This window comes from Mastigoproctus giganteus, chromosome 4 (genome assembly GCF_048544385.1).
Source record: "Mastigoproctus giganteus isolate SK-2022 chromosome 4, ASM4854438v1, whole genome shotgun sequence".
Classification (NCBI taxonomy): Eukaryota; Metazoa; Arthropoda; class Arachnida; order Uropygi; family Thelyphonidae; genus Mastigoproctus; species Mastigoproctus giganteus.
In genome coordinates, this window is record NC_143578.1 from 36,409,061 (window position 1) to 36,423,856 (window position 14,796).

Sequence of the window (14,796 nt, forward strand, 5' to 3'; positions counted from 1 at the left end):
TGGGGCCAGGTGGCATCATCGACATGTGTAATCGGACACTCCAGGCTCTTTGGCAATGTATTTTATATAGTTTCTAGTGTTGATTACCCGGTCTTGGATGGTGAGCATGAATCCTTCAGTCTCAGGGAAGAGTGTCTTGCTTGTGAGCCATGCATTGGAAGCAGTTTTATATATGTGATCTTGATGGAGATCATTGTAGTGTCCGCCATGGAGTGTCTTCTTTGCCCATCTTTCTAGCTTTGTTTGTGCCTCCTAGTTGGGAGGGGACTCCTCGCTTAGGTTCAGTGGGGGTATACTGCTTGTCTATCGTCCTTATGGCCTTGTGGAGTGCTGCTGTGTGTTTCTGGAAGTAATCCTTCAGGTTAGCCATCACTGATTTCTGTTTCTCGATGAGGTCTACCAGGCCCTTTCCTCCTTCTTTCCGAGCAATTGTCAGTCTCTCCACAGCCGACTTTGGGTGGTGTTGGTGGCTCTTGGTCATCATTGTCCTTGTCTTTCTCATGATATCCTTTAGCTCGGTGTTAGTCCAATCTATGACCCCAAAGGAGTATATTAGCACTGGGACTACATAGGTGTTTATGGCTTTAACTGTGTTCCCTCCTTTCAACAGGCTTCTCAGTCTTTGATGGTATTTTTTGGTCAGGCAGGCTTTAATTTCCTTGTGTTGTAACTGTTGAGCCTGCATCATCCCCAAGTATTTGTAGACCTCTCCCTCTGCCATGGCTTTGATCTCTTTACCAGTCTGCAGCTGGTAATTTTGGTTGACTAATTTTCACTGGTGCAATCTGTGGGTCTTGCATTTGTCTAGACCAAATTCCATCCTAATATCATTACTGAATTCTTTGGTGATCTGGAGAAGTCCGTCATGGAGTGTCTTCTTTGCCCATCTTTCTAGCTTTGTTTCCTCCTTCCTTCTGAGCAATTGTCAGTCTCTCCATGGCTGACTTTGGGTGGTGTTGGTGGCTCTTTGTCATCATTATCCTTGTCTTTCTCATGATACCCCTTTAGCTCAGTGTTAGTCCAATCTATGACCCCGAAGGATGTTAGCACTGGGACTGCTTAGGTGTTTATAGCTTTAACTGTGTTCCCTCCTTTCAGCAGGCTTCTGAGTCTCTGATGGTATTTTTTGGTCAGGCAGGCTTTAATTTCCTTGTGTTGTAACTTTTGAGCCTGCATAATCCCCAAGTATTTGTAGGCCTCTCCCTCTGCCATGGCTTTGATCTCTTTACCAGTCTGCAGCTGGTAGTTTCGGTTGACTAATTTTCCCTGGTGCAATCTGTGGGTCTTGCATTTGTCTAGACCAAATTCCATCCTAATATCATTGCTGAATTCTTCGGTGATCTGGAGTAGTTGCCGGAGTTGCTTCTCAGTGGGTGAGGGTGTACAGGTTCTTCCTTCCTTCCTTCTTTGAGATTATATCCGTACTTGCTACTTGTCACCACCTGCTATCCACCACTGTTGAGCATGGTGGATAGCAGGTTAAGTGCTAGACAGAACCACAGTGGGCTCAGGGCATCTCCCTGAAAGATTCCTCTCCTGATGAGGATTGGCCTGGTTGTGATGTTCTCAACCTTAATGATGGTACTCCATTTCGCTATCATTTTTCCTAGGAAGTTTATCACTATTAGATTGACTTTGTAGATGTTCAGCACCTCTATTAGCCAGCTGTGAGGCACACTGTCAAAGACCTTGCAGTAATTGATGTAGGCTGTGTACATGTGGCACTTCTTGTAGTCTTGCTCTATAACCATGGCATCTATTATTAATTGCTCCTTGCATCCTTTGCTCAACCGCTTGCATCCTTTCTGCTGTTCGGCTATTATGTTCTGGCTCTCCAAGTGGTCTGATATCTTCTTGGTTATGCAGCTGGTCAGGATCTTGTACATTGTTTGGAGGCAGGTGATTGGCCTGTATTTTGCCAGGTTTCTTGTATCTTCATCTTTAGGCTTCAGATATGTGATTCTTTGGGTGAGAAACTTCAGGATTGTCTCTGGGTGCCTTATCATTCGGGTAAACTGCTCTGCCAGGTGCTTGCTTGTACAAGTGAGCTTCTTGTACCAGTAGTTGTGAACGTTATTTCTGGAGGTCGCCAGTTGTAACAGTTCCTGATCATCTGTTTTTACTTCTTCTTCCCAAATCTCCCACTCTCTCATCTCTTGTACATCCTTGGTTTTCTTGCGTTATAGTTCTATCCAGGGTGCTCGGCTGTTATGTTTTACTTCTCTGCTCCATACATTGCCCCAGAATTCAGGTGATCCATTCCCTTCTTTCCTGTCTTCTCCGAGACTCATGTAGAAGCCTCTTTGGTCCTCATCGAAGATTCAGTTGTTTATTTTCCTCTGGGAGCTCTCTTTGTATCGGTGTAGTCCCTTGCTGAGTGTTCTTCTGTTGCTGGTCTCTCGTTTCTTTTCCATTAATCCTAGTGGCTGCTATAGTAGAACAATATATGGCTGTGTGGATGGCCTCCAGTGTTGCACCATTGCTGTCGAGGTAATGTGGTATTATTTGCTGATTGAGGTGGTCTGTGACTCTCCACAAGATTCTATTGGGCCTCTGCTTATTATTATTATTATTATTAGCCATATGGTGCAAGGAAGCCTGAGGCCTACGATGCACCAACCAAAAAAAAAATTTCTGAATTACCCTGCAAGAGAGAGAGAGCGAGAGAACAAGAGTCAGAAGTAGAAAGGAATCACCAAGAAAGAAGAATGATGATATCCAGTGCAGGGCCCTGGGTGTGGCAAGCCCATACTAACCAGATGTGAGCCCCTTAAAGATATTATCTATTTAATCTTTTTTGAGTCTGAACTGGGCTGTTTGCAGAGACAAATTTTGTCACCCAACATTCCATCTTAAGTTTTGCCCATAACTGGATAATGCTTACATCCAATTAAACTTTCTTCCAAAGCAGTTCTAAGAGCTATTACTACACTTGCACTGTATTTACTTCAAGAATAAATTAATCTAATATATAATTATTCTTTAGCTAAGGTTCTCTAGTATTCACCCTCTTGGTTTCTGTCATGTGTGCTATCCTGATGTCATCTGCTAATTCTACTGTTTTGAAATTTTTTTCTAACATCGATGATGTCTCTATTTGATGGTTGAATTGATCCAGTATTGTTTATTACTGTATGTCCTTGTTCCTTGACAAGCACAGAGGGATCTTTTTGATCCTTCAATGTCCCAGCTGATGTGAATCCCACTTTGCTTTGTCTAACCATAATGATAAGTTTCCAGCCTATAAGTTATCCAGTGTTATTGGCTTAGGCCCATATTTAGCAGCCTATCCCCATTTATTTAGTAGCCATCTCGCTAACTGGCTACATCACAGGGTGATGTAGGTTTTCCATGAGCGTGGCTTAGAAGATGGCTGGGGTCTCCTTGTTGCATAGCCTCAGACCCTTTAATAACCTAAATATCCAAATATCCATAATTATCCACTTATTTATTTATTTTTATTATTATTTATTATTTTTTTTTTTTTTCAGTAATTTGACTGGTTTTTCACTTTTGATGTTCTCTAGTATTATAAACATTCAATTTATTTCATTGAAGTAAAGAACTTCAGTTATATGTGATTTCTATTTAATGGTCAGTTTCCCGATTTTCTAGAAATCAGTGAGAGTAAGCATTGTTTTCTATCTATATATAGTATAAGTGGAATGTTACTAGCAAATATTTGCAGACAGTGAGAATTAGCTTTATAAGAATTACTCACTCATCCATTTTTTTTATAGTATTCAAGTTTAAAGATGTTTTTTGTTATCTCTGCCGTAATCCAATTATTTTCATATGTCACTTGCTTTATATGTACATTACATAATTACGGTTGTAATCAAATACAATTGCATCTAGTACAACTAGTGCTACATTAACATGGAAGCCTGGAAGTTGCAACCAGGTGCCTAGTTTTCAAGGACAGAGAACTGGTACAGAGAGACCTTTTTATATTTCTTTTGTAGAGGTAGTGGGGGGGGGGAGTAAAAATGAAAAAAAATTCTTCATATTTTGGAGTTGCGGTAATATTTTCTTTCTTGCATCCTGGTGATTAAAAGTCTTCACATGTCCCAGAGGACAACAAAATATCCATCAAAAGTTGTTCCTCAATAAAGAAGTTTGAAAGAAGAAAATATCCATCCTAGAAGCTAACTTTGACAACAAAATATCCATCAAAAGTTACTCCTCGATAAAGAAGTTTGAAAGAAGAAAATATCCATCATTAAACTAAAATCCAGCTACAGAATACTTCAATATGAAGCCCTAGCTATTGAATGGTACCGGCACCACTCAAACCTTAAAATTCTAAATTCCAAACTCCCCTTCAATCTTTCCCCAATTTGGAACCTCTCTCGATTAAAGTTCCCACATGTCAAAAAAGGCATTACGAGAATATAATTTATTTCTTAAATACCATGCACGTTCACTCTCCACACATTGCCAACTGAAGACGTTTTAACCAATGAAAGTCCCCATAACGACTATTGGCTTCACCGTATTCACCTATTTAGTTTTCAATTATTCTTTTGCTGCTTTACTTCACTGACAACCAAGGATTGGATGTGTACACTTCTGTTTCCTTGCACCTATTTTAACTCAGTCAACACTTACCTAATTTGCCCTTTTAATTTTATTTAATTTAACAATTCAACCTAAATATTAACCACACTGCCTAAGTAAGCCATCGCACATTAATTCAAGGTGAGTACCGCTTTCTAAGCATTCGCTATTCTTTACTGGTCTATTAACACGGTACTTGAAGATCTCTAAAATTTTGCACCATCCTAGAAGCTAACTTGAAAATAATCAAATGCCTCAAAATTGCTGGTGTTATATTTATTAGACATGTGAAACACAAGCAGTTGCTTTTGACATCTCAAAGGCTTTCGATCATGTTTGGCATAAAGGTCTTCTAAACATCTTATGGTTTGCCAACTGTTTTTTGTAACTGGTTATCCAGTTTTCTCTCCAATCGCTCACTGAGGGTGATGGTAGATGGTTCTCTGTCTTCTAACTTCTCCACTAATGCCGGTTTCCCCAAGGTTCAGTTCTTTGCCCCACTCTTTTCCTCTTGTATATTAATGACCTTCTTCCATTGACTGGAAATCCTATCCATAGTTTTGCTGATGATAACACATTGCATTCCACTTTCCATTTTGAGAAACCTTGCCCTGCTCAATCAGCTTCAACTTCTAGAAATGCTACCAATTCCTTAAATGCCGATCTTCAGGTAATTCTCCAGTGGGGCAAAGACAACTTAGTTGATTTCAACCCTTCTAAAACTCAGTCTTGTCTTATATCTCGCAAAAAGGATTCTTCTGCTCCTATGGTTATCTTTAGTGACACTCCGATTTCTAGGCAAAATGATATATCTCTTTTGGGAATTACCCTGACTCCTAATCTCTCTTGGCACAAGCACATTGCAAATATTGCTTCCTCTGCATCTAAAAAACTTGGTTTTCTCTTTTGCTCTCAGCATTATTTTTCTTCCAAACAGCTGTTCACTCTGTACAAATCGCAAATCTGCCCTACCATGGAATATTGTTCCCACATCTGGGGTGGTGCCTCCAAAACCTCTCTCAGGCTTCTTGATTCTGTTCAGAAGAGGGCAGTTAAGTTAATTAATGATTCATCTCTAACAGAGTCTCTCCACTCGTTGTCTCATATATGTACTGTTTCTGCTGCTTGCCTCTTCTACAGATATTTCCATGGGCACTGTTCTTCTGAATTGGCTTCTATAATTCCCACTCTCTCTTTCAAAACAGTCCGAATACGTGCCGCCACCAGCCAACATCCATTTACTGTCCAACTTCAAACTCACAGAACCAACTTTTCATCTTCCTCGTTTATTCATTCAACTGACATTTTCTGGAACAACTTTCCTTTATATGTATTTCCTGAAAATTACAGTCTACAGAAGTTCAAGTCCAATGTCAACAAATATCTTATTTCGTCTTTTCAACCTCCAACCCAAGCACGGTGCTAAGTACTATAGGTTCTAATACCTCTCGTGTTTGGGGTTTACATAAAAAAAAAAAAATTGTTTATGGCATCAGTTTGTAAGATACCCTATCAAGCAAGTGATCTGCTAGCAAGTATGCCAGAAGGCCACTTAAGATAAAATTGTATACATTGTTAATGCATTGATGGAATATAACAGCCAGAAACAAATTGGAGTGGATGCTAACTATCAAAGCAAAAGCCAAGAGCATCTGTGATTGACTAAAGCAAGAAAAATCCTGACTTCCTTGCACTATATGGCTGACACTAATACTAAGAAGCAGGAGAAGAGGAATCCAGAAGCACAACCTTTACAGCAAAACATGCCAGAGTTACAACTTTTACAACTTGTAAAGATGAGGCTGCTAACACAGACTACTGCACTTGCAGAGATACTAAAAACTTAAGGCCAATAGATAAATATAACAAGTTTTTCATGCATTTATGTGATACATGAGTCTGTAATTAGATAGTATGAATCAGAGCTGTAATACTCAATATGTTCTACTTTGATAATATTATTAGTAAATTAATAAGAGGAGTTTACCTCAATATAGTACGCAGAACACTTCCGTATGATACGGACGTGTTCTGCCAGAAATTAAAACGGAAAAAACGAAAAAATCGACAACTTACCGGTACATTAAAGTAAAATATAAATAATTAAATAATCAATTTAACACAATTCAAAATCAATTTAAAACAATTAAAATTCAAATTAATGCAATTAAAAGAATCTAACGAAAATATTTCAAAACGATTTTCCTTCCTGAAGCTGACAATGCTTTTCGACCGACTGTCGTGATCACAGGAATGAAAAAGGCTAAACCTGCAACTTACCGAATCAGGCTAAACCTGCAACTTACATAGTGATTATATGTCTTCGCGCATGCGCGTAAAGGTCCACGCATCGGAGATCAAATATGGCCGCCGAACATTAACAGAGTTCTCGTGTAATTTAATTTCAACGGTTTCTGCAATCAATAGTTGCGTATAATTACGTTGAACGTTAAGTATTTTGGCCTCGTTAAATAAAAAAGTATGTTTTTCGTTAATGGCATGAAAGGCTAATTCTGATGCTGCTGAACGAGAAGCACGAACTGAGGCTTCGTGTTGATTTAGCATTAGCATTAGCATTAGTAGAGGCATATGATGCAAGAAAGCAAGCTTATTCAGCATCAGCCAAAAAAAAAAAAAAAAAAAAACCCCTCTCCCATTTCACCCCTCCGTTCGTTCGAAATACCTGTCCAGTTGAGCTTTAAATTTGTTTAGGCTATCAACTTCAACAACAAGTGATGGAAGTCGGTTCCACCAACCAACCACCCGCTGGCCAAAGGCAAATTTCCGCACATCTATCCGACATTCGTCCTTCCTCAATTTGAATTTATGCCCTCTGAGGTGATTATTCTGAGAAAGATGAAGAATCCCATTGGCATTGAGCATGCTCAAACCATTCAAAGCCTTATACACCTCTATCAGATCACCTCGCCGGTGCCTAGTCTCCAGACTCTGTAATTTGCAAAACTTAAGCCTTTCTTCGTAAGAGCAACCCTTTGTTCCATTTAATAATCTTGTTGCCCTTCTCTGTACCCGTTCCAGCAGCTCTACATCCTTCTTGAAATGAGGCCTCCAGACCTGTATACAGTACTCAAGATGTGGCCTAACCATTGCCTTATACAAGGGAATAATCACCTCCTTATCCCTGCTAGAAAAATTCCTGTATATCATTGACAAGACACCATGAGCTACTCTTGCAGCTCGTCTGCACTGCTCAGAGAACTTCATATCTGCCTGCACAATTACCCCCAGGTCCTTTTCATTCTCCACCACTGTCAGTGTAGTACCGCAGAGTTGATACATTGCTCTGGGGTTACTGTTACCCATATGTAGTACTTTACATTTGTCAATGTTAAACTTCATTTGCCACCTCTCAGCCCATCTGTTCAACCTTTCCAGATCCTGTTGCAGCAGCATAGCGTCAGTAGTGTCCTTAACGACCCTGCCAACCTTTGTATCATCTGCAAACTTAGACATTAAACTTGATATCCCATCATCAATATCATTCATAAACACCGAAAACAACAATGGACCCAACACTGAACCTTGAGGAACTCCACTAATAACATTAGTCCACGTTGAGCAGTGTCCATTGATTACCACTCTCTGTCTACTGCCACTCAACCATCCCCTTATCCATAGCAGCAATTTGCCTCCAATGCCACACTGCTCCAATTTGTGCAGCAGTCTTCCATGTGCAACAGTATCAAAAGCCTTTCTAAGATCCAAATATATAATATCAAAGTTATTCCCTGCATCCAGTTCTTTTGTGACTACATCATAGTATCCAATCAAATTGGTCAGGCAAGACCTGCCCTTAACAAAACCATGCTGCGTCTGAGCTATAACTGAATTCTTGTCTAGATGATCCTGCAGTGCTTCTTTAACCAGTGCCTCCATTAATTTACCTGGAACAGAAGTTAAACTAACAGGTCTATAATTACTTGTGTCAGCCTTTGATCCTCCTTTGTGAATTGGGGTTACATTTGCACATCTCCAGTCTATGGGTACCTCCCCTGAGTCCAAAGAAGCTCTCATAATTATGGCTAGGGGTTTGCATACTTCCTTTGCTGCCTCCTTTAATATAACTGGATAGATCCCATCCACCCCAGGTGCCTTTTTTATGTTTATCCTCAACAATCTCTCCTCCACTTTCCTCTCAGTTATTACAAAATCATCCAGCTCACTGCCAATGTTTACTTTACCTACATCATTCTCCTTCCTGAATAACTCCTCATGCGTGAATGTAGATGCAAAATACTCGTTTAGATTGTTAGCCACCTGAGCAGGATCCTCAACTGTTCAACCATCAATATCCAGTGGACCAATCTGATTCATCTCTTTCCTTCTCGAGTTCAAGTATGTAAAGAACTCCTTTCTGTTTTTCTTTGCATCCTTTGCCAAGGATTTTTCGTAGTCTGCCTTTGCCTGCCTAATCTCCTTTGTGACTTGGTTACAGACCAACTTATATCTATCATAGGCTTCCATGTCACCCATTAATTTGTATGTATCCCATGCATTTTTCTTCTCTGCCACATGTCTCATTAGTCCATCTGACAACCATTTAGGCCTAAACCTTGAACAATATTTCTTAGTTGGTATGTAAAGCCTGGTAGCCACCAAGATTAGTTCCTTGAATGCTTCCCATTTTGAGTTTGCTGTTGGTAACATCATCAGTTGGTCCCACTGTATAGAATTTAAATACTGTCTCAGACCATCATAGTCGCCTTTACGAAAACAAAAACCCTTCCCTTTACCTCTGATGGTAGTTACCTCCTTGAGTAAATCCCACTTCAACACACTGTGATCACTGCCACCTAGTGGTTCATTTATCTGCAGGTTCTTAATGCATGAAGAATCACTACTGATAATCAGATCAAGAGTATTGCTCCCTCTTGTTGCCTCACGAACATGCTGATGTAGAAAACAATCATCCAATAAATCCACAAAAGCCTTGCTAGTGTGCGAGTGACAAACCCACAAATTCCAGTCAATATCTGGGAAATTAAAATCCCCCATTATAAGACTCTCTGATTTACTGGCCCACTCTATTTCCCTGTACAGTTGCTTATTATACTCATCAGAGTCATTAGGCCTATAGCACACTCCTACTCTCAATTTTGATTTCCCTATGCTTATGTCACACCAAACTGACTCGACACTGCCCTGTCCATCGATGTCAACTGGCTTCACTTCCTTTGACTTTATGTGTTTCTTAATTAATAGCATAACCCCTCCTCCCATCCTGTCCTGTCTATCCTTTCTATATACATTGTATTCCCCAAATTCCAGTTCCGTATTACTTATATCTGTGTGACACCACGTCTCTGATATCCCAACAATATCTGCCTTTGATGTTTTGAGCAATACCTCAAGTTCATCAAATTTATTTACCAAACTCCTAGCATTGGTGTACACGCAGGTATACATGCACCTGTTTCTATTCTTAGCTACCCTAACACAACCCATGTGTTTACTTGTAACGCAATGACTACCAGCAGTCTCGGAAATATCCTGCATCTTGTTTTTCAGACTTCTGCTCATTTGAATAGAAGCAGTGCAAGAATCACTTCCACCTCTGCCAGTGGCTACTGTTAATCTATTAGTCCTTGTATCCCCCCCAACTAGCAGTTTTCCGACCCACCTAACACTGCCTCGACAGCATCAGCAAAAATTCTTGCACCCTTTCTATTTAAGTGTATCCCATCCCTGTAGAAGCAATCTCTCCTGTTAACAAGTACAGTCCAGGCTGAAAAAAATTCTACCCCTTGAGCCTTGCACAATCCCTCCAGGGCCGAATTGATCGACAAGGCTCTCATCATATACTCCCTCCTATCGTGTCTGGGCAGAATTGCAGACACTTTCAAGTTCAACCCTAATTCACGGCTTTTTTTCAACAGTGACCTGTACTTGCTAAGTAATTCCGCCGGTCTCCTACTCTTAATATCATTAGTGCCAACGTGTACAACTATATCACCTTTTGTGCCCTTAAAAGATGATATCCGCTCTACGTCATCAACCTTTGCCCCTGGCAGACATACCCTGGTCCTATTCCACCTATCCTTTTTACAAAGCATGTTCCCCGTTTCCCTGACAATAGAGTCACCAACTACTACTAGTTCCTGTGGGACCAGCGCATTCTGCCTAGGGGGCTGCCCCTGTGTTGCCCGATGACCAGGTGCAAGCTCTGGCGTTGATGTGGGCAGCTGAGAGCTTGATGGGCCCCTCAATTTATTTCCTTCGAGGGCATCCACCCTGTCCTTCAAGGTCTCATAAATTTACACAAATATTAAGAGAAAACCGCGTTGAACCTTGGTAAGACGAGTCGCAATCACCGCAAGAAATGTATACCAGATCATTAATTTGTGTTGCGAACGCGGAAAGAACCGAGTGATTGTTCAGTATAGTGTGTAACTTCCGTATAGGCCTAGCTATAATTTTAAATTCGGTATCTTTAAAGAATCTGTTAAGCTGTTTGTGCCACTGTTCAACATATGGGACAGAAATAAAGTATTTTTTGATATTACTATTGTTGATTGGTGTAGTATTTTGTATCCTATCCTTAGCTTGTACCCTAATTCGATTTATTGTGTTAATGGGATAACCCCTGTTTAAGAATGTGCTAGTTAATATTTGTATTTCTGAGTCCAAAGCAGAATCCGTCGTTGAATATTTATAGGCATTGAGAAATTGATTAAAGATAATCGATCTTTTGTAGGTGAACGGATGATAGCTATTATAATGTAGAAGCATATCGGTGTTTGTGGGTTTTTGGATTACAAATTTGTATTCCAAAACAAATTTTTGGTAATCCAAAGTTTGGTAACCCATTGGTAATCCAAAACAAATTTTTGGATTACCAATGGGTTTGAGCCTGAGTGGCTTAATGTCAGAGATCTATCTCTCAACGATTGAGCAGATACATTTGACACCTTTTCGTCCCCGTATCACATACTATGGGAGGTATTTAGACGATGTTCTAGTTATTACCGATAGTAGTACTATCCAAGACATTTTACATTCGTTTAATAATATTCATTCTAGACTCAAATTTACATTGGAAAGGGAAGATACGGATACAAAGTCATTAAACTTTCTAAATTTCACGCTTACCCGGGACTCGAACAAAATACAATTTAGCATCTATCGAAAACCCACAAACACCAGTATGCTTCTATTATAATAGCTATCACCCATTCACCTACAAAAGATCAATTATCTTTAATCAATTTCTAAATGCCTATAAATATTCACCGACGGATTCTGCTTTGGACTCAGAAATACAAATATTAACTAGCAGATTCTTAAACAGGGGTTATCCCATTAACACAATAAATCGAATTAGGGTACAAGCTAAGGATAGGATACAAAATACTACACCAATCAACAATAGTAATATCAAAAAATACTTTATTTCTGTCCCATATGTTGAACAGTGGCACAAACAGCTTAACAGATTCTTTAAAGATACCGAATTATAGCTAGGCCTATACGGAAGTTATACACTACTGAACAATCGCTCGGTCCTTTCCGCGTTCGCAACACAAATTAATGATCTGGTATACAACATTTCTTGCGGTGATTGCGACTCGTCTTACCAAGGTTCGACGCGGTTTTCTCTTAATATTCGTGTAAATCAACACAAAGCCTCAGGTCGTGCTTCTCGTTCAGCAGTGTCAGAATTAGCCTTTCATGCCATTAACGAAAAACATACTTTTTTATTTAACGAGGCCAAAATACTTATCGTTCAACATAATTACACGAGAACTCTGTTAATGTTCAGTGGCCATATTTGATCTCCGATGCGTGGACCTTTACGCGCATGCGCGAAGACATATAATCACTATTTAAGTTGCAGGTTTAGCCTGATTCGGTAATTTTCATTCCTGTGATCACGACAGTCGAAAAGCATTGTCAGCTTCAGGAAGGAAAATCGTTTTGAATATTTTCGTTAGATTCTTTTAATTGCGTTAATTTGAATTTTAATTGTTTTAAATTGATTTTGAATTGTGTTAAATTGATTATTTAATTATTTATATTTTACTTTAATGTACCGGTAAGTTGTCGATTTTTCCGTTTTAATTTCTGGAGGGTATCATACGGAAGTGTTCTACGTACTATATTGAGGTAAACTCCTCTTATTAATTTACTAATGAGTCTGTAATGGAAGGACATAAAGCTTTTGCATATAAAGCAGCCTACCCCGTATCATTAATTATGAATGAATACCTAATTGCCATAGGTCATCTAAGAGTGCATCAATCATAAAGCTGAGATTTACTGTATATAAAAAATTCTGTTTTTCACTTTTCTTTATTGTCATTTAACCTTCAGACATATTACATTCACCGGCTGGAATATAAAAAATGACGTAAAATTATATGCTGATAGACCAAAATTCAACAATGAAAATAGGGCTCGCCTTCTGACATTGCTTTTCTAAGCTAAATATTAAAATGTACCCAATAATGTGGACCATTAAGCAAAAATTGCAGGAATTGCATAATCCCCAATACATTGTACAGTATGTGCAGAGGTTTAAAAAATGAAAAAATCTAGTTAATTATTTAACCTAAAACTAGATTTTGGGAACAGGACAAGACACAAAAAACCTTTCACCATGTACACAAACTTGAAAGCAAATTGTTGCAGACAAAACATCAGAAGCATCACCCAACTCTTGACCCACCAGTTGGATACTTTGAGAATAACGGACATTGTCTCTCACCCTTATCACACAATGAAAGTACACATAAATTCAAGTCAATTATTTCATTATGCACCAGACAATTTTCAGTTTTGGGAAGGAATCTTCCCCCCGCCCCCACAAACATGTTTTCAGTGCCCTCCAAATTGATGCTGAGAGATACTGTGAAGGCAGGTAACACAAGGGGGCGCCTCTGTAGCCAGGTGGGAAGGAGCAGCAGTGCGTAGCACACGCTTCTTGATTAGACCGGGGTTCGAGTCCGTCACCACCAAATACGGAGGATGCGGAAAGATCAGGGAATGACCACCGCATATCCTGGAGCAATATGGCCTTAGTTGCTAATGCTCCTAAAAACCAAATAACAACAACAACACGCAAGGTAATAGAAAAATCCTGCACATTTATACCTCTATAAAAGCACACAAACTGCCTAATTTTAATAATGTATTAAATAAAAAACCAAGAATTAATAAGTACCAACAATAAATTCAAAATGAGTAAAGTCATGTTAATACAGGTTTTATTCCATTGTGAAAATTTCACACTTTTAGACTAGTAATAGCCTAGCAGACAGGTGACTCCACCATAAATTTATGATCATATATTGTGATGAAAAAATGCTGAAAAAATGAAAAGAACTCATTGCAAAGGCCTTCACAATATGAGATATAACTTACATCTGGTGAGTATTAGCTTGCACACCCACAGTCCTGAGCTGGCTATCATCATTCTTTTCTTCCTTGGTGATTCCATTCTACCTCTCTCTCTCTCTCTCTCTCTCTCTCTCTCTCTCTCTCTCTCTCTCTCTCTCTCTCTCTCTCTCTCTCTCTGGGTAACTCAGAATTTTTTTTTTTTTGGCTGGTGTAGCAAAAGCTTCAGGCTGCCTTGCACTACATGGCTAATAATAATAATAATAACAGAAACGATGCCATTTCATCTGCTTCAGTGGTTTTTCTATAAACTAAAATGATGCTAAGCACTAACTTGTTCAATTAGCAAATTTTCTGTAGTTGAGGCTTTTGGTGCTAAAACCTTTTTGGTATAAACATTTTGATATTGTGGAAGTGGCATATTGCAATTGTTTTCATTGATATTCATAATTGGATTCATAGACCACGTTAAGCATTAAGTTCTGATGGTTGTGAAGAGGTCTGAATTACTTAGTGGATTGTTGCTCTGTCTTATTGTAATTGTGACCTTTTAAGGTATGTTGAAACTCCAAAGGACTCATTCTTCCAACTTGGTAATGAGTTTACCAATAGCAGAATGTTAAGCAATTAGAAATCTTCAGTTTAAAAATGTTTCCCATAGGCAGAGTAAAATATTTATAAATTCTAAAATAGTACTTAAAAATCATCTTTAACTTATGTATATGTATCCTTTAATTTTTATTTGTGTAGTTAATATTTCACACCCTTAGATCACTTTCCGTTCTAAGAAGTTTTCCCATGTAAGAAGTTGTAAACCTCCAGTCCCTTGCAAAACTTCTTATCTGAGTTCTACTGTAATATATTTTAAATATAGTTATTTTT

At 39.0% G+C, this 14,796-nt stretch overlaps 1 protein-coding gene across 4 annotated transcripts in view; it reads left to right on the plus strand.

The window, feature by feature from the left end:
• Atg17 (autophagy-related 17) overlaps nt 1–14,796 on the plus strand; it is a 648,565-nt gene that overhangs the window by 479,869 nt on the left and 153,900 nt on the right. The gene's annotated exons all lie outside the window — the stretch shown is intronic.